General features: G+C 41.8%; 1 protein-coding gene across 1 annotated transcript in view; it reads left to right on the forward strand.

Moving 5' to 3' along the window:
• TRAPPC11 (trafficking protein particle complex subunit 11) overlaps window positions 1-17,350 on the forward strand; it is a 2,455,228-nt gene that overhangs the window by 2,354,608 nt on the left and 83,270 nt on the right. The window lies entirely within an intron of this gene.

Genomic DNA, 17,350 nt, shown 5'->3' on the forward strand with positions numbered 1-17,350 from the left:
GGCTTTGCTTTGGCAGTCCTGCAGGGTTTGATTGCCACACCTTCTCTTTCCTAGAGCATACCTCCTCCCCCAGCTAAGCTATGGTATTCTACCCACATGTTATGACTGCAGTTGCATTCTTGAAGGACATAGTACAGTTTTGTACCTACCATAAATGTAGATGTCCGATAGACATGCAACTGCAGTCGGGTTTTCCCTCCCTCCATACCCCTCTATGCCTAGGGTCCACTCCTATCCCCCTTACTCTTAGCTGGGGATATCTGTTATGGTGTATTTGTTTTATTGCTCATGTATTTGTTTGGAATCCTGTTTTTGTCTTCCAATTTGATTACAGCCTTCCTGGGAGGGCACCTGGCATCTGGGGCAAGAAACACTGAAGAAAATGGCGTTGGCTGATGCTTATATACTCCAGCCAATCTGACGTCGGAGAGAAATGCGACATCAGCCGACGTCGGACCCAGACTTTGGAATCCGGCCGACCGAGGGCTGCCTGAGGCAGGACAACCCACATGTTAAGACTGCAGTTGCATGTCTATCTGACATCTACATTTATGGTAGGCACAAAACTGTACTTTTTAATTTCTTCAAGTCTTTTGGGTTTCTAGTATCATGATGAAAATGGACCCCATTCCTTCACCAAAGTATAATTAAAGTTCATGAAATTAATATTCGACATTTGACATTTGTTGACCAGGAATGTCCGACTAGGTTCCACAGAGCCTGTTTTCAGCGGCTGCCCGGGGAGAAATGCTCCAGATGCATGTCTTTGGAATGTGGGAGGAAACCAGAGTACCCGGAGGAAACCCACGCGAACACAGGGAGAACATGCAAACTCCACACAGAAGGCACCCCAGCCGAGAATCAAACCAGAGAACCTCTTGCTGTGTGGCAACAACGTTAACCGCTGCACCACTGTGCCGCCCATATTGTTTCAGACTTTGATGTTAGCCAGAAGTGCTCTTTGCAACACCCGCAGTGTGCCGAGAACCGACTCTCATATGGAGTTACATATATTGATAGCTTATCTAAACACAACTGTAAATTATTTTTTTTATGAGACCCACTGCTCCTAAAACTATTGAAACTGTCTGGGTGCCTTTCTTCCATATTGCCATCATTTCTGTCTGCAAATTCTGGTATTTTATGACTTTGCGTCTCTCTGTACGTAAGACACTGTAATCACTGTATTTAGCAATATCAATGATTACTGCTACTTTTGCCTTCATTTTATGGACTACTGTATCTGGTTTTCTTGCATCCATTTTTGAACTTTTGCTAATGGATGATCCCATGTAATATAAACAGCATATGTTTCACATGTTGCTCATTTTTCCAGTGCTTATCAACTATTTCAATATTGTAATGTTTGCACAATCCCCAGTGCAGCAGTCTTGCCACATTATTATGCCTTTCAGTATACAGATCCTCTGCCATTAGTCTATCACACCCAGCAACAAGATATTTCCAGTTCTGTTTTATAGAACCTGCATTTGTCTGTTTCTCCCACATGTTCAGTAGACTTTGTAAACCAATGTGTACTTAGTCTGCTATCCTGGGCTGCTAATATTAACCTTTCATCTGTTGGTTTAAATTCACCTCTCCTTAACCATTCCTGCATCAAATCCTGATTGACATGAGGTTGTTCCAGGAGTTTTCTGTATTTGCAACTTTATTTATGCCTTTTCCACATTTACTGCCTTCGCATGTGATCCTTCTCCTTATATTCTTTCTTTAATTTCTTTTTTGGCACATTCATTTGCTACCTGATTTTTTTTTCTACTTCTGGTTTGGTTTCCATTTCAACTTGACATTGATATGCTTTTGCTAAACTAAGCAAGGAAGTCATCCTTGATTTGTTCTGTTCATGTTTCAAAACTTTCACTATGTTTGGATCTGGTGAGGTTGGCAGATACGTATGCAGTCCTACAATTGCAGATCTACATTTAATCAGTTTTGAGGAGGCCTATACATTCTTCAGAATGAGGAATGTATAATCTTGACATGCACTGATTTTTATACATCTCTTGATAAGCATGAAACATTTTTTTCTGTCCAACTGATCCAATATATTTTGGGGCCAATCAGTTACTCCAAAACTGTAATTTAGAACAGGAAGAGTAAATTGGTTTATAGTTTTGACTTGGTTCTTAGATGTCAGTGCTATTTTCAGTATTAATTTTTGTCTTATAAAATATTCCAACTGAATTTTTTGGCATTTGTTAGTTTTATTGCTGATCCTTCGTCAATTCCCAAATATTTATACACTCCCACCTGCTCAAGTTCCTTTATATCAGATTCCTGCTCCAGACTGATATTTTCTTGACACTGCAGCTTTCTTGCTTTAAATGTTTCTTTTGCACATTTATCAAGACCAAATGACATTCCTGTATCATCTAAGAAAGTTTTGACCACTTCCAGTTGTGCTTTCAACTCCTCATCTGTTGAGCTATACAGTTTCAAATCATCCACAAAAAGATGAGAAGAACTTTGCTGTTTTCTGGGAACCAAATTGCAATCATAACCTAATATGTTAAGCAGACAGCTTAATTGTTTAAGGCCAAGACAAAAAATCAGCATTAACAATGAATCACCCCCTTTAAATTTTTATCCCTATGATAATAATATGTCCTTTGTCATTACTTAGCTGCAAAATAGTTTGCCACTGTTTCATAGTCACTGTAAAGAAATTGATCAGTGTAGGGCATGTCTTATACAGCTGTAAGCACTCCTTTATCCATGAATGTGGCATGCTGCCAAATGTTTTTTTTGTAATCTATCCATGCCATACTTAGATTATTCCCCTTTGTACAATTCTCGTTTATGACTTTATTTAACAACAAATGGCTCTTTGTTCCATATGACTTTCTTTTGTTACCGTTTTGTTCTATTGCCAAGATTTAGTTTTCTTCTAAAGGACTTTAAAACTCTGTCAGCATCAATTCCTGTATATAGTTTGTACATCATTGGAAGGCAAGATATTGGTCTATAATTTTTAGGATAGCTTGTATGTTTACTCTTAAGGAGGAGTATCATTTTTCCTGTTATTAACCAGGTTGGTGTCTGTTCAGGGTGTGTATATATGAAGATGTTAATACTTTTAGCCAGACGTTAGGTATTGCATCTTGGCCTGTTTTTTTCCACTTAAGACTTTCTTAATTTTGTTTAAGTTTCTCTAGCCATTACTTCATCCTATTTAATATTCTGTACATTTGAACTTCTTAGTCCTTCTATCCATTCAGCATCTTTGCTATGTTCCACTGGGTCTTCATAGATATTTCTCAAAATGTGTCTGTTTCTTCTTTTTTGGTGTGTTTCTATTACTTTTGATTTATGCTTTTTTCCCCCAATTCTCTATAAAACTTATTTGGGTCACAGTAAATTGCTTATTATGTACTTTTCCTTTGCATGTATCTGCTTATTTTGTAAGTTTTTCTGCCTGTGCTAATATCTTTAATTTATCATCTGCAGTAGTGTACAGTAGATCATGGTCTGTTGTAATACTGCACATTGCTTTTATCAAGTCTATCTTTCTAAGTATTTTTGTTGATTTGTTCCCTTTTCTATACTTTTCTAACAGTGACACTTCTTGACTTAGTTACTTTATAGTTTTCTCTATTTGATCCTTCCATGATTGCATTTCATTTCTTCCTTTTCCTTCCTTTCCATTATTGGCCTGTATTTTTGGGGTAAGACTTTATCTGTTAATTTAGCTGCACAGTAATATATTCTGTTTACTTCTGTTACATCACATGATTTTCTGTTAAGTCTTGATTACTGTGTTCATTTGCTTTATCAGACTGCTAACATTTTGGATCTTACTGACTTTCTGTAATCTGTTTCTTTCATCTTTCTCAATATGTCTTTCCATCTCTATTAAATCAAGCAACTCTTCACTTAGATCTTTTTCTTCTAAGCTGAGAGCACATTCTTTATTCTCCATTTCCTGCAGGCATTCTACAGAAAGTTACGAACATCGTCTTGTGACATATTCTGTTCAGCTGCATCCTGCATTATCTATTCCTCTTTCATATGGGAACTCTCTGGCCTCTCACTCCATAACATTTTCTGTATCGGAGTTGCCATTTCCTGCTTCTACCCTTGCTATGCAACTCTGAACTTTTGTACTGGTTTCCTGCTGAAGGCTCCAGACTATCTTAATTTGGCAACTGATCAGATGCTTCCCATTCCACCTGTTTCTCCTTAATTTGGGGTCTCATTCCATCATACTGTCATGTTACCAGAGATAGATTTTCTATACTAAATCCTGCACTTTGCAAGTAGTCCATAACTTCAGATCTAATGTTGTCATTTTCGTTCATTCCTTAACAGATGGGTTCGGATCCAGTCCTCGGATCTGATTTGATTCAGCCACTTTTGCAGTCCAGGATCTGACTCTCGAGCTTCTCCCTTTACCTGTTATGCCGCTGATCACTGCTTTATCTCAGATCTCATTTGCCACGCTAGTGATTGGTCAAGATTTCCTGCTCTTGAGCTCTAGACAGGGAGTGATAATATATATTTTATTACTACTAAATTTTCTTTTTCGTCATTGCTTTCCTCTCTTTACCCTTATTTAGAGTTAGTTTAGACCTTTTCTTCTATTTAGTGTAGTCTATCCTACCATCATTGGTAGACTTCTTCTTTGTTACTAATCCTTATACCATTTTGGTATACTTTTCCATCCTTTCTTTTCAAAATAACCCAAAAAACTTGTTTTCTTTTCTAAATTGTTTTTTTTTTTTTTTTTTTTGTGGTATAGTATTCCAGTATGGCAGACAAACCTGCCGGTTTCAATAAATGCATTTTCTGTGGGCATAAGAAACACAACTTAGATGCTCACAGGGAGCGTGTGTATTGTTTATGCTCTGCTCATTTTCAGATTTCATGTAAAATCTGTGTGGGTTTTAAAACCAGGGCAGTAAGTGATCGGCATAATAAACTAATGTTGAAAGGTTTGTTGCTTGCTTCTTCTTCTACAGTCCCTTCTTTATCAGGGGCTCACACCCCCTCGAGAAGTCACAAGATTTTGGAGACCAGGGAGTCTAGAAAGCACTTTCTTGTCCGATTTCCTCCTTCCACTCCGAGATCAGAGCCACCATCGAAAATATAAAAGGTCTCAGATCCGAGCGCATCAGATACTGCTACCCTCAAGATTAAAAATGTTTCGGATCCCACTTCGTCGGATCCTATTGCATATCCAGGTAGGTCTCCTTGGATTCGGTCACCCTCTTCTCTTGAGAACTGATCTCTGAGATTAAGTTCTCCTTTTCTGCAGGAGACCCCAAGAAAAGACTCCTCGTCCTTCCTCAGCATCCTGCTCCATCGGGTCTTCTCAAAGTTTTTCTGAGCATGATGTGGTTAGGATAATGAGAAAGTTCCTTAGAGCACAGATCCAGGTAGGGGTTTTTCAGGCTCTGTCCTCCATCGGATCTGTGAGTCTGCAAGCTTCACACCCTTTAGTGCCTCCTTCTCTGATCTAATGTGTAGTTTTGGAGCGGTCTAATTAAAAGATTCCTAGAGTTGAGGCATGAGATCCGAGAATATTACCTTCCTCGTCCCAGACTCTTTCCCTGATTCTCTAGGCTCTGACTATCTCTGAGCAGAGCAAGTCTTGAAGCCAAAGCATCAGCATTGGATCTGGTGAGGTGACTTTGACTGTGAGGGTTTCGGAGCAGTCTCTTCCCTTCTGTGCCTCAGAGTTGGACAGCTCAGGTCCGATTCCCTCCTAGAGGACAGGCTCAGCAAAACTATTCTGAATCCTCATGAGTGGTCTCTCAGTCAGTGGCAAACATGATCTTCCACCATTGGAGTCAGCCATCTTACAACCTATTTGTCTGTCCACTCAAAAACAAGTGCAGCGGATTCTTTGTCCTAATTCCACCTCAGGGACTATCACCAAGAGATGCTCTAGTATACATTTGGCCCTGCAGTCTTCTTTATGCTTATCCTCCCCTACCCCAAATTCCCAAGTTACTTCAGAAAGCTTTCTGGTTGAAGACAAAGTAGTCCTCATTGCCCCCTTATGGCCTTGGCAGATTTGGTTTCCATTCCACTGGTCTCATCTATGTCCTCCATGGGCACTGGACCCCAAGACCAAATCTCCTCTTAGACCTATCAAGCCTGACTCTTCTGGACATACCAGGCCTCAAATTGACTGCATGATTTCTCCAATTCCAGTGATGGCTAGACATTCCAGGCTTTCCTCTCCTATTCGAAGAATATTGTTTTCATCTCAGAAACCTTCTACAAGAAAGATTTATAAAAGTAAATGGAAGATATTTTCCTTATGGGCTCAGCAGAGGGATTTGGATCCTTTCTTTGCTCCAGCCCCTGCTGTCTTAGAATTTTTATCATCTCTTTTTCAAGGTGGAGCCAGTTTCTCTGCTGTTAAAGTTCAACTGGCTGCCATTTTGAATTTTCACATCTGAGGTAATACTTCTCCTTTGTTATCTTCTAAGCTGTGTAAGACATTTCTCATGGGTTCTTTTTTACTTAGATCACTTATTAAAGACCCTGTACCACCTTGGGATCTCACTTTAGTTTTACAGAGTCTGATGCAGTCACGTTTTAAACCTTCTGCAGAAGTAGCCATCAAGTTTTTGTTGTTGCTATAACTTCAGCAAGGTGAGTCTCTGAACTCCAAGCTCTCTTCAAAACTGTATTACTTGATTTTCCATTAAGGACATTGTTGCCTTACGTACAAAGCTATCCTTCTTACCCAAAACTGTGTCAGAAGCAAATACCAATCACGTCATCAATTTGCCAGTTTTCTTCCCTAAATTTGAGATTAAAGGAGAATACATGCTCCATTATTTAGACATACTGCTGCGGTAGCGTTGTCCCCTCACAGTAAGACGTTGTCCTGTTCGATTCTCAGCTAGAGCGTCTTCTGTGTGGAGACATGCGTGAATGGGCGTACCTTCATTGAAGGTTGTGCATCAGGACCGGCAACTTGGCACATAAAAATCTACTGCCAATCATTAGCAGACCGGAGTTCCACTGTGGCGACCCCTAACCGGGAAAAGCCGAAAGACACAACAACATAGGCAACTTCATTTCTATCTTAATAGAGCGAAGAAAATTAGGAGGACTGATCAATTATTCTTTTCCTTTGCCAAAAACAAATTGGGTAGGCCTATCTCACAAACTACAATAGCTAAATGAATAACTAATTGTATTTTTCATGAGTACTCCTTATGAGGATTGACCTTGCCAAGCTAACCAAAAGTTCATTCAGCTAGGTCAATGGCAACATCATCTGCTTTTTGGTCCAGAGCTTCCATTGATGATATTTCTGTTGTTGGCACTTGGTCTAAAGCTAGTACAGTTGTGCTTATTATAAACTGGATATCATTTCAAGAAAAAGAGCTGCGTTTGTCTCTACAGTACTCCAGAACATCCTTCCATGAGGGCCACCTAAGGTTAATGTAGCTGAGGACACTGCCTCATTTTGTTGAGGAACAAATGAACATGAAAACATCAGATATTGTTAAGTTATATATTTGCCATAACTCTGCATCTGTGTTGTCCATTTTCATTCTTCCTCAACTTCCCTCCCACCTTCCCCCTTCTTTGTCTTTGGGAATGACCTGTTGGAGTTTGTCAGGAAACATGGTTCCTGTTTGAGCCCCTGTTCTGTTCTGCTACATCTTTTTCTGTCAGTATTATGGTTATGTTAGAGTTTTCAAACATAGCTTAGAACCAGCAAACCCGATCTGAGGTAAAGCAGTGATCAGGGGCATTATGGGTAAAGGGAGGAGATGGAGAGTCTGATCCTAGACTGCAAAAAGTGGCCGAGTCGGGTCTGAGGATTGGATCTGAACCCATTTGTTGAGGAAGAATGCAAATGGACAGCACAGATGGATGTTTTTGGTAAGTACATAACTTATTTTTTTTATTTCTTTAACTTCCCCATTACTAATCATCTTTTCTACTTTCCACCTTTGTTTTCTTACTTTTTTGTGTTGTAAAAATTTCCACATCCAAATGCCTTTGCCTATATTTATGTTCAAACATCTTTGGTGCTGCCTTTTTGTATTATTTAGTTTTGTTTTCTCCATCACATAAATATTTCTTTTCTCATGTCCATATTTCTTCTTCAGATATCCCCTGCTCCACCTGTTTCCTCATTCTTCCATCATGCTGTGACTTACCCTCTGTTAGATTTTCTACACTAAATTCGTCACAACCCAGGTATTCCATAACTTCAGTTTCTGTTTGTTTAACTTCTGCTTTACTAATCTTCTGTTGTAAGTTCTTCCATTGTGGTCTTTATATTTTATATTGAGAAGTTTTCTTTATCTGGGTGCCTTTGCCTATGTTTCTCTTCAAATATCTTTGGAGCTGTTTTTTTGCATTAACTTTCCCTTTTGTATAAATATTGCACCACATCATCTCTCTCTTTCTTTCCTATGTCTATGTTTTTTTTTACATCTTTCAAATATCTCTAGGTTTTGTTCTTATATTTTTGGACTTCCTCAGTCACTTTTTCCAAACATCCCATGGTTTCTTGGTCTATGTAATCTTTTTCATGAATCTGTTGTATTAATGAACACAAGGGGCCTAGTAATCTCTACATTTTCACAGATTGCAGACAGGTAAATCCAGAGCTTCTCTAAACAATCCTACCTTTCTTTATGATTTACTGTGGAGTTGACTGGTAACAAGTTTTATTTTGAATTTACCTTTTATTTTTTATCACTGTTTTTCTCTGTTTGTAGGAGGAAATGGATAGCTTGTAGACAAGAACATTTACTTTGATTTATATCAAGCGGTGGGTGGTTGGCATAATGGCTGAGGTGTTTGCCTTACAAACACAAGGGGCAGAGTTTGATTCTCACATGGGGTAATTGGCTAGGCTTAAAATGTTCCACAAGGGCAGCTAGCCTAGTACTAATCTATGAACCTATGAAACCTATATTTTGTTGTTTTATCTTTAATTTCACTGTTGGTTATTAGAAAGGGATAAGTTTTAGACAGGCAGGCGGGTCCTAGACAGTAAGGAATTCACACAGACTGCAGAGAGGAAAATCCAAAGTTTGTCTAAACAATCCTACCTTGGTCTGTGATTTACTATGGAGTTGGCTGGTAAGAAAAATTTTATTTGAATTTATACTTTATTTTTTATCACTGTTTTTCACTGTTTGTAGAAAGGAAGACAAAGTTTTACTTTGGTTTATATTTTGTTGTTTTACAGTTAATTTTCACTATTGGTTGTTAGAAAGGGATAGGGTTTGGACAGACAAGCTCTAGCCATCCCGAGGGGCCTGGTCCTCTATAAATTCACACAGATTACAGAGAGGACAATCCAGAGTTTATCTAAACAATCCTGCTTTAGTTTGTGATTTATTGATCTTTACTGTTAAAAAAAGTGCGACTGCAAAGGATAGTGAGCAGAAACAACTGCATGCGACATAAAGGAATTACAGCTTTTGTCTGACTTTCAGAACTTGTACGGTCAAAACAACTTTACTGTACTTACTTTAGTATTTAGTTGTATATTACTTGTGTGATTTTTGTCATAGAAGTTGATTCAAGTTCTCTTTGAATTCTGTGGTTATTGATTTTGATTATTCTTTTCTTTTATAATATTTTATTTGTTTGAAACTGAATAAGGATTCCTTAAATGAGTGTGCAATTAATGATTTTCTAATGCACAAATATTTTGTACAGTGTAATAAATGCTGTGCATAACACCTGATAACGCTGGTGATCTGTGTTCCTCATGTCAGAAGTTGGATGATTTGCTTACCATTATCAGAAGTAAATCTAGACTTACTGATGATGATTGCACTTGTGCAATTGGCACAGCTTGGAGAACTGTTGTTACATATATTGTCTGGACTGGTGAGGTAAATAATGTTAGGCAAAGAGGAAATAGAACACATTTAGGAAATGATGTGTCTGTTGTCTATAAAGATCAGTCAACCCCTATGAAACAAGACAATGCCCCTGACAACTTTGGAATTCTGGATGCGAGTATGCAGCGATCTGAGGATTTGGAGTGTTTAGAAGGAAACAAAAGTAAGGAAGAAGTTGGCAACAAATAACAAGGATGAAACTGTTGGAAACTGATTAATAATGTCTGTAAGGTAAAGAAAATGCATAGTAAAAAGGACACTGCCTTGTTCTGTAACACATAAATTACTGGGAATGATAACATTTTTCTATCAGAAAACATTCAGTCTATGGGAAAAGGCATCATTCTTCCAAAAGAGAAGGTAGGAGAAAGAGGCAAGGGGCAGGTGCAAAGGAGAAATCAAAATTTAACTTGAAAGGATTGAAGAACATTACTGTAAGAAAAAAGAAGAGAAAGACAGGTGTTGACTACATGGCTCAAGTTGTGGATGTACAAAGCCAGCTGGATGAAAATTTAATACACAATGAAAACAGTGGATTAGTTAAGACTAATGGTGATGAAGATCATTCCTTTGTAACAATTGATAGAGCAAATATTACGGTATTAGAAGTTGAAGATTCTACAGATCTGGTCAGAAAAGATATTCTTGTAATTGGATATTCAATTATTAGAGGAACTGATACTTATATTTGCAGAGAAGATAATGAACATCAAATAGAGTTATACTTGCCAGGAGCAAAAATAGATGTGAGACAATCTTTGGAATGCCTTCTCTCTTAAACCAGTCTCCACTGCTTACATCAAATCACTTCTTAAACTTAAACCCTGCTCTCCCTCTGCAGACAATTTACCTCCCATCTTCCTCAAACTAGCCACTGAATCCACAGCCTACCCTATATCCTTGTTAATCATTAGGTCCATACAAGAAGCCACAGCCCCATACATCTGGAAATCCTTCTATACTGTATCACTGCATAAAGGCAAGAATTCTACTCATCCATCTAATTATAGACCCATAACCATATCCCCCCCTCTCAAAAATACTTGGAAAATGCATCCATAACCAACTACTGAATTTTCTTCTCCAAGAAAACCTGCTAACTCCCACTCAGCATGACTTCAGGCCAAACAACAGTACAGCCACTGCACTGTTATCTTTTACTCACACTGTAGCCGAAGCCAGAGACAGTACACAACTTGTATCCTGTCTTTTCCTCAACCTCTCTAAAGGTTTTGATACTGTTTCACACTCTTTACTCCTATCTAAACTATCTGAACTGGATGTCTCGGAGCCCACACTAGGTTGGTTCTTTAGTTATCTCTCCAGTAGGCAACAATCAGTTAGATGGCTCACTTCCTGCTCTCTCTTTCTACCCATCAAATCTGGAGTCCCCCATGACTCCATCCTAGGCCCTCTTTTGTTCAATATCTTCACCAAAGACCTCCATTCTTCTTGCAAACCATCCTCTCTTATTCAATATGCCGACGATTCCACACTCATCTCCAATGATATCGCTCTTCTCTATGCACACACCCAAGAATCTTTCCTGTCCAAGTGGCTCTCCAATAATGAACTTAACTTAAATCAAAACAAAAAAACTAAACTTTTGCTATTGCTTCCTCGTCCTCTATCTCCCCGCAAATCAACTTTCACCATCACTTCCCTTGACAAGGCCACCAACAAAACAGACCCCTACACTAAGCATTTGGATGCCATTATTGACAATGAACTGAAATTTAACTTGCATATCCAGCAAAGTATTTAAAAAACACCAAAAATAAACTAGGATTAATATACAGAAATAAGAAATTTCTTACTCCTGATGCTAATCTCTCCCAAACATGTCGCCCTCCCTCTCTTCTCTATGCTGCCCCAGGCTTTACTAACATCCAATCTACACTTATATCTAAGCTAGAACAAATTTACCACAAAACAACTAGGTTTGCTACTAACTCACCACATAACTTTCACCCCTGCCTTGCTCTCAACACACTTCAATGGTTAGAATTCCCCCAACAACTCCTACTGTCACAATTTCACTTCACATATTCCATTCTATACAAACCTACATCCTGCCCATCTCCTCCCTTGTTTCCTACTACACCCCCAGTCATCCTGTCCATACCTCAAACCAACAAATCATTGGAATCTATAAATCTAGCAAAAACATTGGAAAACTATTTTACAAATGCACTGTAGCCCAAGCCTGGAACACACTCCCCTCATTCGGTAGAAACATCTCCCACCCAAGCACTTCAAAAAGGAATTAAAACAACTCCTACTTAACACAAGATGTGAGAGTGTTCAATCTCGCCTTTGTTCTTACACATGGGTTCGGAGCCGATCCTCGGCTCCGTGTCGGCTGCTTGCAAGCTCTGCATCGAGAAGAAGCTCGAGATCACCTAATACCCACAATCCCCCTCTGCCTTTACCTCAGATCTAGTTTGCCGCTGCAGCGTTCGCATCACTGGGTCGAGCTCTATAACCTGAGATAAGATTTAGAATTTTATTCTTGTATTTTTTCTTGGTACTTTAGTATTATAAAGCTATTTAGTGATAATTTGTGTGTGTGTGGTAAGGTTAAGGGAATCTCGGTACCGTTAAGTTGTAAAACTTAGTTAGAGTTCTCTTCGGGGCCTACCACCCCTTATTGGATTTGACAACCGGATTGACTTTCACTACTGGATTTGACAATTTTACCGGACTTGACTATTTTACTGGATTTGACTTTTTTCTCCCTTATAGTGACATGTCTGAAAAGGCCAAATCGGGGTTCAAGCGTTGCCAATGTGGGCAAAAGATGTCAGTAACTGACCATCATAGTTCCTGCGTCTACTGTCTTGGCCCTCTCCATCTGCAAGAAGACTGCTCTATTTGTCATTCTTTCAGTGGGAGGGTCATGACAGATAGGCGCAGGAAACTAATGGATAGGGGTTTGTTAAAACCTTCCTTTCAGGAGGCTCTGGATGCTTCTGACCAGGCATCCAAGTCCTCGGCGAATCGAAGACGTCGGAGCCCAAGTCATCGGCCCGAGCTCTTCGACTAAAGTTAGATCACCGGTTCCACAGACTTCGGGCCGAGTGTTCAACTGTTGTCAGTTTCGAGCCTCGAGTCTTGGAACCGGTGATGGAGCTCCCTCCCCGACACTGTTGAGGTCGGCTCCGCCTTCGGTTCCTTCGACCCGTTCTTCTTCTAAGCTCTCCGACATCGATGTGGACCGTGTGGTGCAGAAATTATTGGAACATTCGCCCTATCCAAACTTATCTCGGTTTCCACCCAATTGGTGTCGAAACTTGAAGGCCTTCCATTATCTCCATCCTTCCTCCTCGAGACCTGTCCAGTCTTTGGAGCCGGAAGAGGTTAATCTACTGATTGTGGAGCCCTCGTGCCAGAACCGTCCTTTTCTCGGTCGGCTCTTTCACCTCGACTCCGTCGGATCCGGTACCGGAGTCTCGGAGCCGACGATCCATCCTTGGTTCCGGGCCGAGTCGAACCGGCGCTTCGGTTCCGACTCTTCCTCTCGGGCCTCGGCGCGGATCGATCTGCTCCATCCTCGGGTCGATGCCTCGTGCCTGTCTCGATTCTTCCCATTTCTTCGAACCGGAGATTCCTCGACTCGGGACCCGGGGCCTTCGATCTCATGAGGAAGGTGTTGTCTACCCAGACAACCACATCAGTAGAAGCAGCCTCTCCTCCCCATAAAGGACCGTTATCTTCCTCTGCACCAACGGCCACATCCAAGCGCCGAGCACCGGTGTCTCAGCCACCCATGGAGGGTGCCCCTCTTCCTCGGAGGCTTCTTCGATGCTCCCCGAAGAGGTCCCTAGGAAAAGATTGTGTAAGAGGAGACACTTAGATTCTCCACAAGAATCTTTGACATCCGATACTGACTTGGATGAGTCAGAAGGGTCCCCAAAGTCACCTTCAGAAGAGGTCTCCTTTTCTGACATCTTGGAGATCCTGAAGCAGAGAGGTTTTTGGCAGTCCCTCCCCCCTTCTGAGGATGAGTCAGTCTTGCTGAAGGCATTTGGTGCTCGCCCTTCCTCCTCCTGGGTCACTCCGCCTTCGATGAGTTAATGGAGTTGATTGCTCAAGGGCGTGGAGACACGTGACAGGGTGGAACCGGTCCCTAGGAAGCCTAATAAGTACATCACTGCACCCCAAGACAAGGCTTACCTCACAAAGGGAGTTCCAGTGGACGCCATGGTGGTGGCAGCGCCACGAAAAGGAGATGTCGGAATCTTCCTCATCTGTCCATCCGCCTAACAAAGATTCTAGGACTATGGACAGATACGGAAGCGATTTTTAGTTCAGCAGCTTTTTCTATGCGATCCCTGAACTATTTGACCCATTTTACACGCTTACAGAGGGATCTAGTCAAAGAGCTGGGAGATACCCTCCAGGGTACTACAGATGCTGCGGTCTCAGAGAAAGTTAAAGCACAACTAAGTAACCTTACATACATTGTTAACTCATCCATGAGACTGTTATTATACGCAGACGAAGGATCGAGTAGGGCAGCAGCTTCAGCGATTGCTCTTCGCAGGCAATCCTGGATGCGCTTATGTTCATTTGGAAGCCTTCAAGTCTTCCTTTACTAACGCCCCATTTGATGGTGCCACACTTTTTGGCCCCAAAGTAAAGGAGACCCTTACCCGGTGTGAACAGGAGGGAAAGACTCTGTCTGCTGTCGGAGTCCGTTTTTCCACCCCTTCCAGACCGTACCCCAAAGGGCAACGTGGTGGGAAAATGTGGTTTCAAAAACCCCAAGGATCTTTCCCAGGCACACAGGGTGATGCCCCCTCTAGAGGCAGAGGAGGGGGCAGAGGTGAAAGACGCCGCCCTGGCGGCAGAGGGGGTCCGCAAAACCAAGGTGACAGGGATATCCCCCCTGGAAAACCTTTCCAGCACTCCTGAGAGGAGGCCCGACTGTCCTGCTCTGGAGGCAGTCGGGGGTCGCTTAGCTTTATACCCTCAGGCCTGGCAAAACATTACTACAGACAAATGGGTAAAAAGCGTTGTTACCAGAGGTTACAAAATACCATTCCTATCCACCCCCATTCCAAAGAGAAAACTCCCAGATGTACCGCCCCATCTGCGAGACCCAGCAGCTATAGAAATTTCAAAGCTGCTAGAAAAAGAGTCATCCAACCAGTCCCAGCGGACCAAATAGGATTCGAACTTACTCAAGGTTCTTTTTAGTTCCAAAGAAGACAGGGACCTGGATGCCGATTCTGGAGCTAAGCAACCTCCACACCTTTGGCAAGAAGGAAAAGTTCGAATGGTCACGCTCAATCGATCCTTCCATTCCTACAGAAGGACGACTGGATGTGCTCAATAGATCTGAAGGACGATACTACCACATCAAAATGGCCAGGGCGTCCAGGGATCATTTGCGCCCGGCTGGGAGCCAGTCACTACCAGTTTCGAGCCCTGCCCTTTGGTCTGACCTCAGCCCCCAGGGTTTTCACCAAATGCATGGCAGTGGTAGCGTCTCATCTGAGACGCCTAGGATTCCAGGTGTTTCCGTGATCTGGACGACTGGCTCCTGTCTGCCACCCCCGGCCAACTAATACAGGCCAGGGATTACACCCTACAACTTTGTATTCACCTCGGAATTTCCGTAAATTTCAAAAATCTTTACTACAGCCATCACAGCATATCTTATTCATAGGAGCGAATTAGATACGCATCATTTAATTCTAAGGCTTCCTCCAGAAAGGATAGTCTCTTCAAAACAACATTTCTCTCCTTCTGTCATCCAAAAAATCCCCGGCATAGCTGGTTCTAAAGGTCTTGGGTCTCATGGCAGCTTCTCTCATTGCGATACCATTGGGAAGACTGCACATGAGAGTTCTACAATGGCTGCTGTTTGCACAATGGTCATTCCAACAGCTACCTCTGACACACGAAATTCTGATTACAAACACATGCAAATCACACCTAACTTGGTGGCTTCAGACTTGCAACCTTTCCAGCGGAAGACCATTTGTGCTACCCACACCGTCAGCGACGATAACCACGGACGCTTCCCTGATAGGGTGGGGGGGCATCTTTCAGGGACAGACAGTCCAAGGCGAATGGACCAATCTGGAGTACAATCTGCACATCAATGTTCTGGAGTTGAGGGCAGTGTTTTTAGCGTTGCAACACTTTGCTTCCCTTCTTCCTCTAGGGACTATTGCAGTTCAGACAGACAACATGTCTGTAGTCTGGTACATAAACAAGCAAGGGGGAACCAGGTCTTATCAACTATGCAGAGAGGCCATGAGAATTTGGCAACGGAGTCCACGGGTCGCTTTCTGATCGCAACGCACATCCCGGGTCATCCAACGTCATAGCCGACAGGCTGAGCAGAGCAATACTGTTGCCTCACGAGTGGTCCCTCAAACAGTCAATTGCGAACACGATATTTCACAAGTGGGGCCAGCCTTCCTGCGATCTGTTTATGCGTCCAATGAACGCCAAATGCAGGAGCTACTTTGCCCTATTACCCTCCAGGGAAGTCCCCAGGGACGCGCTGGTGCACGATTGGCCCCGGGTCTCCTGTATGCTTTTCCTCCCTTTCCCTGATTGCAAAGTTTCTGCAGAAAGCCAACAACCTTCAGAGGACGATAATCCTCATTGCCCCATTCTGGCCTCGTCAAATTTGGTTCCCCTTTCTATTGTATCACCGCATTCGGGGACCTTGGATGCTGGACCCAGAGCCAGATCTACTGACTCACTCGTCAGGAGTTCCTCACCCATCTCTCGAATCACTCCATCTAGCAGCTTGGCTGCTCCGCTTCCCTTTCTAGCCAGGTCTGATTCCCTTACACCGGCAGTTCAGAATATATTGGTGGCTTCTCATAAAGCCTCCACTACAAAAACCTACACCAGTAAATGGAAGCGTTTCGTCTTCTGGGCTAATTCACATCATTTGGACCCTGTTATAGCTCCGTTGAACAAGATCTTGGAGTTTTTGACAGAATTGTTCCATGAAGGAGCTTCTCCTGCCACTTTAAGAGTGCAATTGGCTGCCATTTCTAACTTTCATGTGGAAGAATGTGGTGCGCCTGTTATGCCTCACAGACTTTGTAAGGCTTTTTTAAAAGGATCCTTTCATATCAGACCACCAGTTAGAACTCCTACATCACCTTGGAATCTGAACCTCTTACTTTCTAAATTGATGTTGCCCCCTTTTGAGCCAGCCTCAGTTTGCCCATTGAAATTTTTATCGTGGAAGACTCTATTCCTGGTGGCCATTACATCCGCTAGGCGAGTGTCTGAACTTCAGGCTCTTTCTATTAAACACCCTTATTTAATTTTCCACTCTGACAGAGTATCCCTTCGCACTAATCCATCCTTTCTCCCCAAAGTTTGCTCTACTAATAATATTAATCAGTCCATTGAATTACCCACCTTTTTCAAAAATCACTCTAATAAGTTAGAGTATATGTTGCACAAATTGGATGTCCATAGACAACTCAGGTTTTATTTGGATAGAACAA

This window comes from Protopterus annectens, chromosome 2.part1, assembly GCF_019279795.1.
Source record: "Protopterus annectens isolate FY-2018-M chromosome 2.part1, PAN1.0, whole genome shotgun sequence".
NCBI lineage: Eukaryota > Metazoa > Chordata > Ceratodontiformes > Protopteridae > Protopterus > Protopterus annectens.